This window comes from Stegostoma tigrinum, chromosome 2 (assembly GCF_030684315.1).
Source record: "Stegostoma tigrinum isolate sSteTig4 chromosome 2, sSteTig4.hap1, whole genome shotgun sequence".
Classification (NCBI taxonomy): Eukaryota; Metazoa; Chordata; class Chondrichthyes; order Orectolobiformes; family Stegostomatidae; genus Stegostoma; species Stegostoma tigrinum.
The window spans coordinates 34,753,753-34,774,855 of NC_081355.1; the positions used below are offsets into that span (position 1 = coordinate 34,753,753).

The 21,103-nt window shown below is 40.4% G+C and overlaps 1 protein-coding gene across 20 annotated transcripts in view; it reads left to right on the forward strand.

Annotated features, from left to right (window-relative positions):
- The first annotated feature begins 8,982 nt into the window (after positions 1 to 8,982).
- The window catches only part of LOC125446315 (activity-dependent neuroprotector homeobox protein 2), a 37,434-nt gene continuing 25,313 nt past the window's right edge, over positions 8,983 to 21,103 (forward strand). Inside the window, exons 1-6 of one of the 20 annotated variants that reach the window (XM_048519893.2) lie at positions 8,983 to 9,116; positions 10,031 to 10,193; positions 10,314 to 10,476; positions 13,656 to 15,004; positions 18,700 to 18,798; positions 20,333 to 20,428. The gene's annotated coding sequence lies outside the window, so the exon portion shown is untranslated. The other 19 variants (XM_048519869.2, XM_048519929.2, XM_048519860.2 and 16 more) reach the window with 19 other exon arrangements.

The window sequence follows — 21,103 nt, forward strand, 5'->3', positions numbered from 1 at the left end:
TGAGGCCACATCTGGAGTAGTGTGTGTAGTTTTGGTCTCCTTACTTGAGAAAGGATGTACTGGCACTGGAGGGGCTGTAGAGAAGGTTCACTAGGTTGATTCTGGAGTTGAGGGGGTTGGCTCATGAGGAGAGGCTGAGTAAATGGGATTCTATTCATTGGAATTCAGAAGATGGCGGTGGGGGGGGGGGATCTTGTAGAAACACATCAAAATTATGAAGGGAATAGATAAGATAGAAATAGAGGATGTTTCCACTGTCAGGTGAAGCTAGGACAAGAGGGCATAGCTTCAAGATTAGAGGAACCAGATTTTAGGACTGAATTGAGAAGGAATTTCTTCACCCAGAGGGTTGTTAATCTGTGTAATTCTTTTCCCAGTGAAGTAATTGATGCTACTTCAGTAAACATTTTTAAAGCTAAGGTAGGTATCCTTTATGAACAATAAAGGAATTGAGGGATATGGTGAGAGTGCAGGTAAGTGGATCTGAGTCTACGAAAAGATCAGCCATGATCTTATTGAATGGCGGAGCAGGCTCGAAGGGCTGAATGGCATACTCCTGCTCCTATTTCTTATGTATGAAGCCGAATTATGTTGTGATCATTGTTTCCTAGGTATTTATGAACCATTAAAATGTCTACCCAGTATCCTTGGGGCAGACCTAATATGACCTCTTTCTGTTTTTGGACATGTTCCAAGAGGCAGTCCTGAATCAACTAGGGAGAATATCCAAGTTCGATGGTACATAAAATATGGAGTTGTACAATTGCTGCCTGTCATATGCCTTGTCTGATTTTTGAATTTAATTGTAAAAGGAAATCAAACATAGTTTATCACCAGGCAGTGATCCTTCACTGAACAACAGATGGTGGCAGCATAGGGCTCCCAAGCTCAGGGCTAATCCATTCTTTATATTTTACTGGTTTCTTTTTTTCTCGCCTCTCTTTTCTCTTCTGTGAAGAGCATCATTGCAGCTACTGTGCCCAGTGTGTGGACTCGTGGTGGAAGATGGCGGCAGAGGAGTTGGTGGATGGGTGAGCACGGCACTTGATATCAGCATCAGCTGCTACAGTGGGGGAGTCAACTTCAGCAAGACAGGCCCAGCAGCAAAAGATGGCATCTAATGATCGGTGAAGTGGACATTTGTTGGGTCTGGCACTAGTGGTAGAGAAGCAGTGGCAGAATGAGCATCATCGCAACATCTGTGGTTGGCATTGGAATTGGAGATGCTGGGCTGCAGCCATGTGGTAAACTCGCATTGGTATGCCTAGAATGGACTGTGGATGTTGGTGGGCCTAGGGGTCATTTGTGGAGACCACCATCAATATGAGGCGTGCACGAGAGGGAAGATTATTCGTTTACTTAAATATAAGTCTTGTATCTTAATGTTTTCTGTATGTCAAAATGGCACCATATTACACTTTTCACCATTTATCTGTTAAATACAAGTGTCAAAACATTTGATTCGTTCAAATCACTCTTTGAGGATTCACAATGTTGACTTTTATCTCATATAAAATCATCCCTTGATTTACTTATTGTGAGAAAAAAGACATAGTCGATACTTTTTTATCTTGCAGTCCTCAGAAATGAAGAATTTTAAGGAACAATGATAGATGTAGCATGACAACGGGGTGCTGGTAAGTTGAACTGTTTGGCAGCAGGATCTGCTACATGTGTAATTTAACAGGGTAAATTCAAAACTGGCAAGGAGATTGGTTGTTGGCATTGTCATGGGGATCCAGCAGGAGTGGACTTGCTCCAATGTACCTTTTTCAACAAGCAAACCTGTCGAAAAGACAAGGAGGTGGCAGGGTTGCCTTGTTAGTTAGGAATGAAATTAAATCTATGGCACTGAATGACGTAGGGTCAGATGATGTGGAGTCTGTGTGGGTGGAGTTGAGGAACGACAGAGGCAAAAAAAACTGTAATGGGAGTTATGTACAGACCTCCTAACGGTGATCTGGACCAGGGGTGCAAGATGCACTGGAAAATAGATAGGGCAAGTCAGAAAGGCAAGATCACAGTGATCATGGGGGACTTCAGTATGCAGGTGGACTGGGTGAATAATGTTGCCGGTGGATCCAAAGAAAGGGCATTCATGGAATGCTTACAAGATGGCTTTTTGGAACAGCTTGTGATGGAGCCCACAAGGGAGCAGGCTATTCTGGACTTAGTGCTTTGTAATGAGCCAGACTTTATAAAAGATCTTAAAGTAAGGGAACACTTAGGAGGCAGCAATCATAATATGGTAGAGTTCAGTCTGCAGTTTGAAAGAGAGAAGGGAAAATCGGATGTAATGGCGTTACAGTTAAAGTAAAGTAATTACAGGGGCATGAGAGAGGAACTGAGGAAAATCGACTGGAAGCAGAGCTTAGCGGAGAAGACAGAGCAACAATGGCAGGAGTTTCTGGGTGTAAGTGAGGACACAATACAGCGGTTCATCCCAAAGAAAAGAGATTATCGGGGGGAGTGGGAGAAGAATTAGACAGCAATGGCTGACAATGGAAGTCAGGAAATGTATCAAAGGGAAAAAAAAAAGAGAGCCTATAAAGTGGCCAAGAGCACTGGGAAATCAGAAGATTGGGAAGGCTACAAAAACAAACAGAGGATAATAAAGAGAGAAATAAGGAAGGAGAGGATCAAATATGAAAGTAGGCTAGCCAGTAATATTAGAAATGATAGTAAAAGTTTCTTTCAATACATTAGAAACAAACGAAAGGCAAACGTAGACATTGGGCCACTCCAAATTGATGCTGGAAGTATAGTGATGGGAGATAAGGAAATAGCTGAAGAACTTAAGTACTTTGCATCAGTCTTCACAGTGGAAGACATGAGTAGTATGCCAACAATTAAGGAGAGTCGGGGGCAGAGTTGAGTATGGTAGGCATTACAAAAGACAGAGCGCTAGAAAAGCAAAAGGTCGAAAAATTAATAAATCTGGCCCTGATGGGCTGCATCCTAGAATTCTGAGGGAGGTGGCTGAGGAAATAGCGGAGGTTTTGGTTGTGATCATTCAAAAGTCACTGGAGTCAGGGAAAGTCCCAGATGATTGGAACATTGCTGTTGTAACCTTCTTGTTTTAAGAAAGGATCAAGACAAAAGATGGAAAATTATAGGCTGATTAGCCTAACCTTGGTTGTTAGTAAAATTCTAGAATCCATCGTTAAGGATGAGATTTCTAAATTCCTGGCAGTGCAGGGTCAGATTAGAACAAGTCAGCATGGATTTAGTAAGGGGAAGTCGTGCCTAACAAACCTGTTAGAATTCTTTGAAGAGGTAACAAGTAGGTTAGACCAGGGAAACCCAGTGGATGTTATCTATCTAAACTTCCAAAAGGCCTTTGATAAGGTGCCTCATGGGAGGTGGTTGAGTAAGGTAGGGCCCATGGTGTTCGAGGTGAGCTACTGGCTTGGATTGAAGATTGGCTCTCTGACAGACAGAGAGTTGGGATAAAAGGCTCTTTTTCAGAATGGCAAGTGGTGTCCCACAGGGTTCAGTGTTGGGGCTGCAGCTGTTCTGGTGAGGTTTGCTGGTACGAAGATAGGTGGACAGGCAGGTAGTACTGAGGAGGTGGGGAGGCTGTAGAAAGATTTAGACAGTTTAGGAGAGTGGTCCAGGAAATGGCTGATGAAATTCAACGTGAGCAAATGTGAGGTTTTGCACTTTGGAAAAAAGAATACAGGCATGGACTATTTTCTAAACGGTGAGAAAATTCATAAAGTCGAAGTACAAAGGAATCGGAGTGTGTTAGTCCAGGATTCTCTAAAGGTTAACTTGCAGATAGAGTCCGTGATTAAGAAAGCGAATATAATGTTGTCATTTATCTCGAGAGTTGGAATATAAAAGAAGCGATGTGCTTCTGAGACTTTTATGAGGCTCTAGTTAGGCCCCATTTAGAATACTGTGTCCAAGTTTGGGCCCCACACCTCAGGAAGGACGTACTGGCACTGGAGCGTGTCCAGCGGAGATTCACACGGTTGATCCCTGGAATGGTAGGTTTAACATATGATGAACGGCTGAGGATTCTGGGATTGCACTCATTAGAGTTTAGAAAGTTGAGGGGAGATCTAATAGAAACTTACAAGATAATGCATGGCTTAGAAAGGGTGGACATTGGGAAGTTGTTTCCGTTAGGCGGGGAGACTAGGACCCGTGGGCTCAGTCTTAGCATTAGAGGGGGTAAATTTAGAATGGAAATGAGGTGACATTTCCATTTCTTCAGCCAGAGAGTGGTGGGCCTGTGGAATTCGTTGCCACGGAGTGCAGTGGAGGCCGGGATGTTTAAATGTCTTCAAGACAGATTGATAAATTCTTGATCTCACAAGGAATTAAGGACTATGGGGAGAGTGCAGGGAAGTGGAGCTGAAGTGCCCATCAGCCATGATTAAATGGTGGAGTGGACTTGATGGGCCGAATAGCCTTACTTCCACTTCCTGTGTCTTATGGTCTTGTGGAAAAGGCTGCATGTGTATGGTTTTTGCCCTACAAAGATTTTAAACGTAACATACCTGCATTTCTATGTATATTTGCATAATTAAAATTGTCCACAATGAATCTTTTTCTTTCCACCATGCTATTGTCTACAATATATTGAGCAGCAATTCCCTCCATATTTCCTCATCATAACATTGTGTATTAAGCTTTTGACTAACATCCATGTCATTCTTTATTTGATACAATCTTTTAATTTACATAGCCAATTTCACACAAGACTACAGAATAGTGTGGTGTCGTCTCAAATATGGCTTAGTTTAATGAACAATGTTTTTGAAGATTACAAATCGCATTTTTTTATATCTGCTAATTATCTGCTTCCTTGCCTATAGATAACTTACTCGTCCAAGTCTGTGAAATAATTGTATTTCACTGGTTTACTGTCCATCTGAAATAGTCCTTAACTACTGGTTTTTAATTAAGCCTTCATCATTCTTTCCATGAGATCTCTTCATGCTACTTTTCATTCCAGTCTCTCTGACAAAATGTTGACAAACAGGAAAAATACAAAATGGCTGAAAACGCGTTACTGCTTTCCACCCATTTAGCTCTTCCGTTTATGTATTCTATAAATTAACACAAATTTCTGAAGACGTAACTAATACATTGAGAATTCTTCTATAAAAGAGACTAGAATTGCCTTTTCACAAGCATAATGCAAATGTTATAGGTGTACAATCATAAAATCAGTTTGAAGTGTATACATTAATAAACATTTTCCTTTTATCATAATTGTTGTGCTTTTCCCATGTTGGTGACTTTAGTTACATTTCATATCTTGTTCTGAATCAATCAACCTTTGAGTCAGTTAAACTAAAGAATATGTCAAACTTCAATTTAATTTACTGGTACTTATACAAACCTGACTGTTTATCAGATGGGAGCTTCTGGTATCTAATGACGTGAAGATAATGTATCTGTATCCTGTGGAAATTGGTTAAATTTTTATCTCCTTTTATCTGAAATAATTTCAGGGTCCATGATGCAGTTTTGGCATTCATTGGTCTTGAGAGCATCAGAATTGGTCATGATCTTAGAAATTTTCTCATACTCTCAAAGAAACGTAGAGCATCACAACATTAAACTCAATTTCAGTAACCATGAAACAATTTGATTAAGTAAATTAGTTAATAGGATGTGATAAACTCATTCATCAAAACAAATAGCATAAATAGATGTTGCCATCTTACCTGCTAAGTTGACATTTTTTATAATTTTACTTATGCAACTTTTTTTCCCCTTCCTGCCTGTGAAAACAACTAAGTGGAATAAACCTAATGTTGCTTGTTCCATTGTAATCTACTAAAATTCATCTTACCCTGGGTATTGAACTGGAATTCACTCCTTCAGTTTTTTTTTGTGGCTTTGAAGGGCCAGGCATTGTTGAACAAAAAGTTATGGGGTATTCTTTGATTTTTTTTTTCCAAAAATAATTTTTAACCTTGTCGGAATTTCTGCATGATGTTTTGTCTTTCAATTGTCATACACAAAAAGTGACCAAAATTAACAATTTGAAATCTACCTAACCATCATTATAAAACTCTACATATGCTCTGTTTCCACTGTTCCTATCATTCTAGAACTGTGAATTATTTGTAATCTAAAATGAGCACACAAAATTGTATAACCATTTAGGAGCCTGAGTTGTCTATCTATTTTAATATTGAGTCTTTGGTTAGCCTATTCAACTGCCAAAAAAAAACCTCAACTTCAGAAAATAGTATCAGAGATAATGGGAACTGCAGATGCTGGAGAATTACAAGATAATAAAATGTGAGGCTGGATGAACACAGCAGGCCAAGTAGCAGCTCAGGAGCACAAATGCTGACGTTTCGGGCCTAGACCCTTCATCAGAGAGGGGGATGGGGAGAGGGAACTGGAATAAATAGGGAGAGAGGGGGAGGCGGACCGAAGATGGAGAGTAAAGAAGATAGGTAGGGAGGGGATAGGTCAGTCCAGGGAAGACGGACAGGTCAGGGAGGTGGGATGAGGTTAGTAGGTAGAGGGGGGTGCGGCTTCCTCCCACCCCAAGCCGCACCCCCATCTACCTACTAACTTCATCCCACCTCCTTGACCTGTCCGTCTTCCCTGGACTGACCTATCCCCTCCCTACCTCCCCACCTATACTCTCTCCACCTATCTTCTTTACTCTCCATCTTCGGTCCGCCTCCCCCTCTCTCCCTATTTATTCCAGTTCCCTCTCCCCATCCCCCTCTCTGATGAAGGGTCTAGGCCCGAAACGTCAGCTTTTGTGCTCCTGAGATGCTGTTTGGCCTGCTGTGTTCATCCAGCCTCACATTTTATTGTCTCAACTTCAGAAAACTTTTGCTGTGCTGACTGGAATCATAAACAAAAACTACTAAATTAATTCAATTCTCACATTCTCTTACTTGGCAACAAATCATCCAATTATTATTCTAAAATAAAAAGTGAGAGGGAGTGCCACAAAACTCAAACATAACAGGAGCCCAGGGTAAACTAGTGATTAACTTATTGCAGCAGTATATCAGTTGCAGACATCCATAAAGTTACCCAACTTTAACATTTTTTGGAACCAAGGATGTTGTAACAGATCCAGATATCCAAATACCAAAAATATTGAATTACTTAGTTTATTCCTAATTATCAGTTATTATTTTTGTAATTTTAGTTGAGTAGATATGGCATGAGAGCTGACCGACATACTTTCAGATTGACACAAAAAATGTATCCATCAGCTAAAACCAAATCATGATTTCTTTTTCAAATTTACGTTCTAATCTATTCCAATATCTTCCAGCTTCAATTTCACATCTTATTTTACTGAACTTTTATTACTTGACAATTGACAAACAACTTTGTTTTCAGACTTAACTAGATTTATACTAAATTTGCTGAATGTTTCTTTCTCATGGAATCCGAATTCTTAGTTTGAAAGGAGACAATCATGTTTACGCTGGCTGTCCAAATGAACGTCTCACCTCTACACATTCTCATTTTCTTCTCTCTATAACCTTGCATCCTGTTTCTTTTCAAGTAACGATTTAATTTCCCTCTAATGCCTCCAGTTGAACCTGCCTGTTTGTACTCTCATTTCCAGACCGTAGCCATGCTCTTCATGAAAATGTTTTTCTTCCTCTTTTTTTCTTGCTTGAATTACTTTTGAATCTGTGCCCTTTCTGAATCCTTTCTGGGGGGGGGGGGGGGTTGTATTTTCTTACTATTCACTGTCTAATTAGATCTCCTTAAGGATACTTCAATCAATCTTTGTAACTAGAACCCATTCTCACCAGCCTCTTTTTGTGCTCTCTGATGCTTTCACATCATTCCTAATGTTTAGTACCCAATCTTGGTTGGATGATTCCAGCTGAAGCCAAACTATACCTTAAAGTCAACACAACCTCCTTTGTTTGCGTAATGTATGTCCCTATTAATAAAGGGTGGGGCACTATATGCTCTATTAATTGTCCTGTTCTGCAGTACATAGAAATAAGATATGTCCACGTCACAGTGCTAATATTTCTCCACGTTCTTTTTGAAATGTACCACTACTTCACACTTCTCCATGTTGAATTTCATCTATCAACTATCCATCCACTCCTCCGCCCTCTCTGTCCTCCTTTTTGGCTATACTTTTCACAGTTCATAATGCTGACTTGACAAATCCAAAGTTTAACTAGCCTTACCCAACTTGCTGGTTCCGATGTAATGTCAATGAACTCAAAACAATAACTCTGCTTTCTCCCTATAAGCACTGCCAGACCTGAATTTCACTAGCAAGTTCTGTTTTTGTTTCGAAGTGAACTATCCATTACTTGATATGTGCTCACCAAGAGATCAGGGCTATATAACCCTTCTCAGTCAACACAGCTATTATGGAATGCTTAATTCTATCAGTGAGAATAACTAGTTCCTTTATATACTTAGGAAATTGACATTTGTTGTTTATTGGTGATAATGGGAACTGCAGATGCTGGAGAATCCAAGATAACAAAGTGTGGAGCTGGATGAACACAGCAGGCCAAGCAGCATGTCAGGAGCACAAAAGCTGACATGTCAGGCCTAGACCCTTCATCTATTTCTGATATTACCCATGTTGGATCACCTTCATTCATTGAGTTTCCTTTTCCAAACTCAACGACTTGCTATTGCATATGACACCCCCCCTCCCTTGCTGCTATACCCTAGTATGTGCAAAGTAGGTCAAGTGTTAGGTTTCTCCACGTGTTGTTGACTGCCCCTTACTTCATAAGGCAACGCCTCTCTAATATACGCCCCAGTGACGTGGGCCCTTCATTCTCGCGAGGGTTACCCACTTTGGGGGCCCATCACCCAACTTAGTTGGACAAATCACAACATTCGTGAATATTGTCATGTGTTGTATTATATTTTTGAAGTATGTTGCAGCAAATTGCTCCATGTATATTTTAATAGGTGCATTCTGTACTCTATTCCAATTGGTCCATTCTTCGTTATGCAAATCATGTTATGCGTCACTTCCAGGTGGAATCGAGCGCCATTTTTATCAAGAACGTTGCGGTTCTGAAGTGAATTTATGATAAAAGATAAGAAATTAGAGAAAAAAAACATTGTGTTTTGACTGCGTAAGAGCAAGGCAGCGGAAAGTTGGAAAACGGGCTGAGGTTAGTCTGGTGAGGGAATTGGCGCGCAATGTTTTGAGTGGGTGTGAAGAGCTCCCTCTTTCAGCTCTGCCTGGTAGTGAGGGGGCAGAGGTAGCGGAGGGGGCTGAGGTAGCGGTGTTGGTCTCTATTAGTGTTTTCCGCACCCCCTCCCCATTCCTCAGTTCCAACGCAACAAGGGACATGCACAAACATCCCCTTTGATTCTCGTTGACAACTTTACACTTTATTTTCCTCGCAGGTAGTTGATGCGAGTATGGCTGAGCATTTTTTTTACCCTTTTTCTCTCTTTTGTATTGCTGCGTCTTCTACATAAACATCACCTAACAGGTGAACGGTTTCATTGCAGCCCAGCTACTCCCTATGGTGGTGGCGGGAGGGGCAGTACCTGGGCTGTTCTCCCCGCCCTCTGCCCACACACGATGCCTTCAACTTGCTAAAAGATGCACGCTTGGAGGGTTTGATGTGACATCCAGCGAGGCTGAGGGAAGGGGCATGTAAAGGTTTCCCTCGCAAACCAAACTGTCGGTGTGAAATGTATTTGTGCGAGGATGATTCGGTATTCCGAGTTAGTTAGTATCCGAATATTGTCTTGCGCCTTTTGAAGTAACTTTCATAAATACTCAACTGTATTTTTCAGGATGTGGCAAAATGCAAAACATTTAATAAAATATGAAACAAATAGGTGCACACACAAATTGACGACGAGTTTTTCTGCAGTATGTAGTTGCTGTGTTGTATCTGATTTGGTGTACTTTTACCGCAGTTTCTAAAGTACACGGGTGTAATGTTTAAAGTTTATATGGGCAGTGATGGTCAAATATTTCATTGAACGCTTGTGATGTTCATTCCACGTGATGGCTAACTTTTGTTTGAAGATTTCCGTATATCATTTCATAACTGTTTACGACTGTCAGAACAGTAAATACAACTCATCGCAAGAAGATCGAGCCATATTGGTCGCAAGAGTCAGATGTTTTGACTTAACCCTCTCTCATCCCATGGATGAATGAAGTATTGCAGCGATCTAGGCAATTAATACCTAGATCAACTTGATTTGGCTCCTTTCAACTACTTAAGGTGTGGAGTGCATTTTTTTTACAGCACTGTTTCTAAACTAGTCTAATTTAACCTGATTATTTTCTTCTTCCAGTCTTGCAGCTAATCATGTGATCCACTGGTATTCATTCTGTTTGACAGGGCTTTTAGCAAATGCCAGAGACGACAGCCGTGTGGGCGGGATTTGGCTTGTGTCATGTCAGTGTAAACCACGTGATTGTTTCCGTGGTAACCAGCGCTTTGGGTTCTGAATGGTGTGATTGGTCTGTGGACACAAGGTGATTGGAGAGTTGATCTGTCATTGGTTAGTAAGTGCTGAACTTTATTTGTTCCTTATAATCACGTGGCCACAATAAATTACTGCAAAGACCATGCCATCAGCAATTGTTCAATACTTCCAAGGGATCTAAAATAATAGCACAGAAATGATCCATTTGGCTCAACTGGTTGATGCTTTACTGGTGACATCATTGTGCCTTTTCCCATCTTCCTTCTCCAATTTTGTGGTTTCCACCAAAATTCTCATTGCTCCCTTCTTCATCTTATGGGTATTTCCATTTTTCAGAAGAACTGTTTCACTTTGTTAATAACTACATTTATATCTGCAAGCTGGATTTTAGGTTCTCAGGTGGATGCGTCTGCCCTATCGTACCTTTTTCACAATTTTAAAGAGTTCGCTTCTCAGTATTCTTCTGAGGAAAATAAACTCCAACCTTTTCAGTATTCCTACAGTTACAACCCCTCAGTTTTGATATCATCCATGTATTTTCTATTTGTATCTTTTCCACTGCTGCTGTAAATATGAATTAGGACGTTGTACCATTCTCTCAACTGAGTGCGAGCAAGTCTGCACTAGAATATCAGGGAACATGTTACAATGCACAAGGTGTACTGCAAACAACTACTTAAACCCCAGGTATCACACAACCAGCCATTTTCTCCAGTTATTCCATCTCTCTAAGCCAGTGGATTTCAAACGTTTATACCAAGTTCGTGCCCATTGGATACCATGGAAATTGTATCTGTTTTGTCAAGCTCATGGTGCTTAATGGAGGCTCAGTGTCCTGGATTTTAAATCGCAGTAGAGTTTGTTCTCTGTGGAAGCCTATTATGGGGCAGCATGGTGGCCCCGTGGTTGGCATTGCTGTATCACAGCACCTAGGACTCAGGTTCAATTCCATCCTTGAGTGATTGTGCAGACTCCACATAGACATTCTCCCCATGTCTGCATGGGTTTCCTCTAGGTGCTCTGGTTTCCTTCCACAATCCACAGACGCGCAAGCTAGGTGGATTGGCCATGCTAAAGTGCATGTAGTGTTCCGGGATGTGTCGATTACGGTGATATGTCTGGGTGGAATGCTCTGAAGGTCGGTGTGGACTTGTTAGGCCGAAGGCCTATTTCCACACTGTAGGGAGTCTGTGATCTGTGATCTAATCCTTTCTTGGAGATCAGGAGCTATGGTTATTCTTTGAAAACTTTTTAAAGTTAGGTCAAGTTATCAGATATTGAAAAACTGACATTTTTACTTTTTTTTTTGAAAAAGCATTCATGGAATGTGGACTTTGGCCGGACCAGTATTTATTGTCTATCCCCAATTGCCTTGAGAAGGTAGAGGAGAGTTATCTTAAAGTGCTGCAGTCATTGGTGTAGGAATACCCACGATGCAATTTTGGAGGGAGCTGACATTGCGACAGGGAAGTAACAGTGATTTATCCCCATGTCAGGAAGGTGTGAGAAAAGCATAAATAATTACAGTAACCAATTACTTTTCTAGCAAATAGAAAATTAATGACCCCTTGTGTCTGCTGACAGAACCAACTCTATTATAGCAAGTATGTCAGCAATACATGTCAGGTTATTTTCCTCCTGCCAGTCCTATTTGGTGCAGTAATCTCCTTGATTATACTTAGTGTATCTGTACAATTCCAAGATGCCTCTAATAATTGCATAGATTATAATATTTTGCTGATAGCCACTCACCAGAATATGCACTAAGTTATTTTTCGGCATTGGACTTTCAAGTTGAAACCTATGATGAAATTGTGACTTCTGGCTGATTTATAACAGGGGCTTTGCCTCAGCAGTATTTTAATTTGTGTTGTCTGAATGTGGGATGAAAAATTGGCAGGTAGGAATCTTCCGCACTTGCAAACTCCACTTCCATTTACCAATATTTATGATTGACTGACTATCAGTGATTCTCCATACCTTTATTGAAAATGATTATTGATATTGCTGTGGTGAAGCGTCTAGGCCTGAAACGTCAGCTTTCCTGCTCCTAAGATGCTGCTTGGCCTGCTGTGTTCATCCAGCTCCACACCTGGTTATCTCTTATCATTGATATTGCTGTGATGGAAACTGCCCACACTACTGCTGTGGTTCACCCCTTTTCATCAATGCTGATGTTGGACTGAAGTGGACAAAGTCAGAAGTTACACGACACCAGCTTATAGTCCAATTGGTTTGTTTGGAATCACAAGCTTTCAGTGCACTGCACCTTCGTCAGGTGAAGTGGGTTCACGCTTTGCCTGACGAAGGAGCAGTGCTATGAAAGCTCCTGATTGTAAATAAACCTGTTGGACTATGACCTCGTGTCATATGACTTGTGAACTTCTCATCAAATCATACTTTGTTCTCCCAGCTGCTTTGTTATCAGGTTCAAGCACTTTGGCTTGTACTGTGCCTCCTGTCATGTTTTTACAATTGCTGTTTTCAGCTGCCCCTTTTCCTAGTCTTACAATTTCTTTCAGCTGTCCTTCCTCAGATTGTCTTAAGTGTTTCTCGCAGTTTGTTGATAATCTTTCAACACATTTTGTCTTTGTCCTCTGATTTCACTGCCTTCAGTTCCCCACTTAATTTAGTCTTGTCAGTGTTCTAGCCAAATTTTATGCCCACCTTCAGACCGTGCTACTTTGTATGATTTCTGTATTCCAATAACTTTGTCAGTGATTGAGACAACCTCTGACTGTGACGTTGTATTCCTTACCACCCCCAATCTCTTTTGACTTGGTTTTCTTCTGTGCCTGTTGTATAGTGGGGATAGAGGGGTTGGGGAAATAGTCTTTCTCATGAGCTCTCAACTAACTGCATTTAACTTTCAAGCATCTAGTCTTTGACACTCCATTCAACAAGATGTGATTCCGGCTGTTGATTTTTTTGTTCAGTAATTTCTTATGCTTTTTGTTTTGCCCTTGTAGCTGGTAACCTTTGTCCTTTCTTGGTTATTTCTTCCATTATGTTTGCATTGTCGAGGTCAGTGTTGACGATTTTAGCAATCAGTCATTAGACTTGCTTTTGGTCATGCAGAACATGATTGGGCCTCAGTGCCCTCTATCAACATTGCTGACTACTCTTGGATCACCCTAACAAGCAAAGATCACTCCCTGATTTTTTTTTCCATTATATATCTAATTTGAACTTTTTATTGAATTTTTTCTGTTTGTTTGCTTTTTATCTACCTTTTCTCTAATCAACCTGTTCAGCGATGTTATTACACACCTCTGGAGCAGGTGAGACTTGAACCTGGCCTTCCCACTTCAAGGTTACGGACACTCATCCGCAGGAGGGCCCTGATTTAAACTTTTTTCTTGGTGAGTGTGGAAAAGACAGGTATGTGAAGTTAATTTCTTGTTAAGGCTGAAACCACCTGTTCAAATGCCTGTGTCACATTCCTTTTTTCTCAGAGCAAGTCAATACCTGCTTATCTTTAGATTCCCATCTTGCCATGTAACCCTAAGGTCATTTTGTTTACTTCCCGCTAAGAGTGCTTTTAGAAAAACACAACCTGTTTAAACTATTAATATTTTTGTTGGTTATCTTTTTAAATGTTAACAGGTATATTTAGTAAAAATACTGATGCATTTCTTTCAGCTCTCATTTTAAATTGTATTATCCAGAGATGGAAAAGGACAATAGAAAGGGAACAACTGTAGCAACACTTGCATAAAATACTTAAATATTACTAATGTGTCTTAAAGTCACCTCACTGGCATTTTTCTAATCTGCTTTCAATTTCAACTGCAATATATTAATGACGGGATGAGTACTTATTGATTTGTCTGTTTAGCTGTTTATTATTTTACATCCCTACTTTCTGCACCCTTGACTTAATTTCCACTGAACAGTTGATTATTCAACTTTCTACTAATTTTGTAAATATTCTTTCCCTTTCAAAATCATTTCTGTTATAAGAAATCTCACACTGCACCATGTTGTCCTTGTAAATTCCTTTCCTGTTTCCAGTCTTCCTTTCGGCTCAAGACTGTGATTGGTGATTCCTCCTATTTCCTTGACTACCTTTCTTGTAATTCCATGTATGAATCCTTCCCATCAGGATTATGCCTGTTTTAGAAAACTGGCATAATCAAAACATGTGTTATATCCTCTGTGACTCTGATCATGGTACCCCATCTCTTCCAATAGCACTCATCTGTGACCCAACTCACTTTTGTTTTGAAATCTTGTCCTGTGCCAGTGATCCAGTAGTTCTCCAAGAATCTGTTCTTGGTTGTCTCTTCCCTATCCAAATGTTGTTGCCTCTTCGTAATACTATACAAAGACACAAAGCTAGGTTCCAAAAAATTTCAAACAGCACCGATGTAGTTGGGCATGATTTAGCCATCTGAGTATGTTTTTTTGCACTGTTATTTTTTTAAAAAATCAATATATTTAAAGGTTATGACTTTTTTTAATGGTTGACAAAATGCTAACTCTGCAGTTTAGAGTAAAAGTACCAAATGTATTTTTTTTGTGTGTCAGAACTTACAAACCATCCCATTTGTGACTCAGGCTGACACAATATGAAGAAAAGCTTCAGAACTATTCTGCTTAGGTATATAATTTTACTTCAGTTAACAGTCTAAATTAAAACAAAACAATGTATTGGGGAGGTGAGGGCCAAGTGATAGTATTAATTACTAGACTATTAATCTAGAAACCAGGTAAAGTTCTGGGCACAAGTTCGAAACCCACTATGAAATTTGAATTAATTTAATATCTGACATTAAGTCTGATAACAACCATGTTGATTTCTTGGAAAACCTATCTGGTTCACTAATGTTCATCCAGCAAGCAAACTGCTGGTCTTACCTGGTCTGGCCCACATGTGACTCTAGTCCCACAGCAAGGACTCTGAACTGCTCTTCAGCTGTAAAGTCTCAGAAAAAAAATAGAACTGAACAAACCACCTGGCATCCACCCAGTGCCAGAAATAAAAATGGCAGAACTAGCTGTATTGACCCTGCAAAGTCCTCTATACTAACATCTGGGGATTAGTATCAAAACTGGGGAGAGCTGTCTCACAGACAGTATCCCAGACATAACATCACCGTCCATGGATGTACCTTGGTCGATCAGAAGGATGAAACCAGCAGAAGTTGTGCAGTTGGGAGACAGCTGCCCTGGAAATCCTCTACATTGGATACCATGCAGTCTCGTGACTTGAGGTCAAAATTGGGTAAGGAAGCTGCCATGTTGAGCAAGCACTGAGGACATCAAAGGGACAGAATGGATTCTTGGTGGAGGATTTCAGTGTCCACCACTGAGTGGCTTAGCAGCAACAGTATTGATCAAGCTAGTTGTGGTCTAAAGGTCATTGCTGCTAAATTGAGTCTGGGGCAAGTAGCGAGGGAATCAGCAGGAAGAAAAAACATAGTTGACGTCGTCCTCACCAATCTGGCAGCTGCAGATGCACCTGACCATGTCAATATAGGTAAGAGTGAACACCACATGCTCCTTATGGAGAAGAGGTCCCAGCTTCACGTTGAGAATATCCCCGATTGTGTTGTATAACTCTATTACTGTGCTAAATGGGACAGACTTCAAACAAGTCTAACAACTCAAGACCGGACATCCATGAGGTGCTGTGGGTTATCATAGTCATGCTTCAATTTAATCTGCAACCACGTGGCTTGGCATATCCCACCATTCTACCATTACCATCAAGCCAGGAGATTATGAGATAACATGGTGTGAAGCTGGGTGAAAACAGCGGGCCAAGCAGCATCAGAGGAGAAGGAAAGCTTGATGTTTCGGGTCGGGACCCTTCTTCAGAGATTAACCCTGTTTTAGAGAAGCGTGCAGGAGGGCATACCAAGGAGCAGCTCCGGGACTACCTAAAAATGAAATGATAACCCAGTTAAGCTACATAACAAGGCTACTTGCACCGAAGACATTATAAACAGCAAGTGATAAAAAGAAACGAGTGACTTCACAACCAACAGATCAGAGCTAAGTTCTGCAGATCTCCCCATGTCCAGTTGTGAATAGTGGAGAACAATTAAACAAGTCACCAGAGGAGGAGTTCACACAAAAATCCCCAATAATGTAGGAACCCAGCACATCTGTGCAAAAGACGACTGAAGCATTTGCAACAATCTTCAGCCAGAAGTGCTGAGTGGTCAATCCATCCCAATCTCATCCAGAGGTCCCCAGCACCACAGATGCCAGTCTCCAGTCAATTGGATTCATTCCACGTAATAAGAAGAAAGAGTTGGAGGTGGTGAATATTGTAAAGGCTGTTATCCCTGAGTACTGAATTGTTGTGCTTCAGAACTTGATGAACCCTTAACCAATGCTGCAGTACAGCTACAACACTGACATCTATTTGATAAAGTGGAAAATTGCCCAGGCATATTCTGAGTACACAAAGTAGGACAAATCTGCCTTTGGCCAACTGTTATAGTGATGGAAAGTGTCATCAGCAGTGCTTCAAGCAGCACCGATTCAGCCATAGCCTGCTCATTGACCCCCAATTTAGGTTCCACCAAGGGACTACTGAACTCTTTTTGCAACCTTGGTTCAAACATAGACATAAGAGCTGAATTCCAGAGGTGAAAGTAACAGCCTTGACATCAAGGCCTCATCTGACTGAGTGTGGCATCAAGAAGCCTTGGCAAAACTGGAGCCAATGAGAATTTGGGAGAAAACACTGCTAGTTGGAGCCATACCTGGCATATTGGAAGATTGTGGTAGTTGAAGGTCAGTCATCTAAGTTCCCACACATCTCTGCATGAGTTCCTCACAGTAGTATCTAAGCCTAACTCTTTTCAACTGCTTCAGCCATGACTTTGAACATCAGCAAACTTTGCAGATGAAGGCAATCAGTAAATGTTTAACACTATTTGCAGTTCCCCAGATACTGAAGTAGTCCCTTTAAAATGCAACAAGATCTGACTATGTCCATGTTGGTGCTGAAAAGTAACAAATAATATTTGTGCTGCTGAAATGCTAGGCAATGACCTTTCAAGTAACAGAAAATTTAACCACTGCCCTTTTACATTCAATGGCATTATCATCACTGGACCCCCAGAGTCAACATCCTGGGAGTTACCATTAACTAGAATTGACAAGGATTAGCAATATAAATACAGTGGCTACAAGACCAGGGCTAGGAGTAGTGTAGTAAATCATCACCTGACTCCTCAAAGCCTATCCACAAGCACAAGTCAGTAGTTTGATGGAATTCCCTCTAATTATCTTGAGTGCAGTTCCAACAGCATGCAACACTTAAACTAGATGCTGTCCAGGACCAAGCACGCCCCTTAATTAGCACCAAATCCACAAACACTTATTCCTTCCACTATCAACGTTCAATACCAACTACAGGATGCGCTGTAAAAAAAAATCACCAAAGATCCTTAGACAGGACTTTGCAAACACAACCACTTCCATTTAAGAATGATAAGGGCAGCAGGTAAATGGGAATACCATCACCTGCAAGTTCCCCTCTAAGTCACTCTCCATCCTGACTTGGAAATAAGTTGTCTCAATTGTTAGCTCAAAACTTTGGAACTTTTTCTCCATTAGTGTTTTGCATCCACTTGAATGCTGTGGTTCAAAAAGATAGCTCACCATCATCAAGTAACCATCAAGGAATTGGCAATAAATAGTGGCTAAAGTAATGCTCACACACCATGAGTGATTTCTTTTAAAAAGAAATGTTGAATCAAAATAGAGTTCAATTTTGATGGATCCCACTTTAACAGGTTTGGAATGTTTGGATTAGTTCTTCACCAGTTGGGGCCACAAATTTTCTGACACAAAACTCAGTCTGATGTTTGTGACGATTAATCCGTCGTTATTGAGGTGAGAATACCACAGGGGAACTTCAAGACAAAAGCAATACTTCGGGCGAAAATCCACATTCAGAGTTGGTACTCTGAACATAGGTGATTCAGGAAGCAATGACAAAGTTAACGTTAATAACATATTCTGGAGTTTTGCTTTACTTTTTGAGATTTGGTGGACTATTTATGTAGCTCTTTTTCTTGGGTGAGTACCGCTGATTTGAAAGAGTGACTTGACTGTAAAAGCAGTAACCTATGGAAGAAATGAACTTTCCTTACATCATAACTTAAGAGTTATATGCTTAATGCTGTGGTTTTACTCTTTCAGACTAGTGCTTATGCTTTTTGCAGAGGTGTGTATACTATAGCTGTATTATTATTACTACCACTGCTGAGCTATTGCATAGTTCAGTTGTACAATTAATTTATAACAATTTTTATTAAAATGGTGCCTAAACAGGAAAATGTCCGAAACTTCAGTGTTATCAAGTGTTGATGCAAGTCAAAGGAGGAGAAAAGATTACAGAGAGGAAAAAGAAGTAATGTCAAGAATAGAATGGTAAGGCTGTTGCTAGTTCGACCATGAGGATGAACATTTTCAAGTTTGGGCATTTGTGAACTAGAAATTGATGAAGGCTTGTCAGCCTTCAAAGATGCAAGTTAGGAAATAGGTTCAGTCAAAATTTCCTAAGTTTGAGGTGCAAAATAGGAAGGAGGCCAGATTGAGGTGCATCAGAAAGGCAAGTGTTAAAGTGACAAAATCTTGGCATGGATTTCAGCAGCACGTGGACTGTGTAGGGAAGGTGATGTTACAGAGGTAAAATTAGGCAGTCTTGGAGCTAGGCAGTATATGGTTTTGGACGATCAGCTTCAAGCCAAATAATATGTTTGCGTTGGAACCAGGCTAGTTCAGTTTAGGACAGTAGATATAACCATAGAGCTGTTAATACCACAGAAGGAGGCTTTTGACTGTCCGGCAGTTCGAATTGTTTTTTTTCAAATAACCATCAAATTCTCTTTGCCTTGATTTGAACGTGCCTCTACCACACAGGCAGTGCATTCCATAAGACTGTGAGAAATAAAAACAGGCTGTTCAACCCCTTGAGCCTGTTCCACTATTCAGTAGGATCTTGGCAACCCGACATTCCTCCTGTCCACTTTCCTGTGTTTTCCTTGTAACCTTGGATATGCCTACTAATCGAGACTCTATCTTAATCTCAGACTGAAATATCCACAAGGACTCTGCCTCCAAACACTCTCTATGGCACGGAGTTCCAAAGAAGCTCACCTCTTTGAGAGAAGAAACTCCAGACCTTAATCCCTTGTATTGATAAGAATTCTTTATATCACGCTTGATATACTAATTACTTTACACCTGTGCCCTTCTGTTCTTGATACTGTCACAAGTGGGAGCATTTTCTTATTTACTCACTGCAAAGCCCTCCTGATTTTGAATACTTCAATCCATCCTCTCTCCACCAAGGAGAACAGTCACAGCTTCCCCATCTGTTGTCTCAGTTGAAATTTCTGATCCATGGAGCAATTCTTATAAATATCATTTGAACTTTCTTCAATATCTTCATGTCTGTTTTAAAATGCAGGACCACACATCAGATGTAGTACTCCAGCTAAGTCTCTGAACTATGTCTTCTGTAAGTTCAATATGACTATGTTGCTTGTACTTGTACTTCCTGCTCTTACCAGTAATTAACACAGAATGCATATAAACTGCTTTCAACCTACCCTGGCTCCCTTTTTAATGATTTAAACCGCCCATCCTGCAATGTACACAAAATGATGGCCCAGCCAGTGATAGCCATATCCCATAAGCAAAGTTTTTTTTAAAATCGAAATCACTCACACACACGTACATCATTCGTACCTTTATTTTGTATTGCTTGTCCGTGTTCTTGCTACCAAAAGGGATCACCTTCCTCTTCTCCACATTGAACTTCGTTTGTCAGCTATCTGATTCTTCCAATTCATCAGTTTCTTTTCTGAAATTCAGCATCATTCTCAGTGTAGTTTTCCATGTTTCCAAGATTCATATCGTTTGCAAATCTTTAAAATTGTTCCTCTTGTTCCACATCTAGATCAATGCCCTCAACCTTCTTTTATGCACGAGATCACACAAAATTTATACGTGGGATCCAGCCCTGAGGAAAATGTAGAATCAAATCTAAAACCAAGTATGTATGATTATTCATTTTGCCCTCTACTCAACAAGTCTTTGTGACACCTGTGACTGCACAACCCTTGAAATTGTACTTTGACACTGTTATTGGTGTACAGTTGATCATTTGGATATACGAGAGACAAGTGTGACGTGTGGCCTTGATTTGGGAGGTAGCTGTCTCATGGAGGTACATGGAGCCAAAATAAGAATTCATTTTAAAAGCTTAGGATGGTAAATGCAAGCACAGCATTGTTGTGCCTTGATTTGACTTCAGATCTACATTGTTTTGCACAGTAATTATCACCATAATAACTTTTGGTTTGTAAATTAAACATTCAATGTAAGTTTGTAACCTCCCCACCAAATGTCTGCTTGAAGGAATGGATTTGAGACCAACATGATCTGTTCCATTGCTTCTAATTTCTGAAGTTGCCTGTTCAATTTCCCTGTTAACTTTCTCAGTTGTGCTCAGAAATTTTACTGGCTAGAACATGTTTTTATTTGTTTTTCAATATTTTTCAAGTTTTGGTTTTGTCCTTTTAATTAGGAGGAATGCAGACCCAGTTTCAATTTGAATACATTCACAGCACTGATAATTGCGAACCCCAATCCCATCCCCGCAATTCGCAGTTCAGCTCATTCAATTTTGATGTTATGTTTTGTGAGGAATCATGCATTGTCTGACACC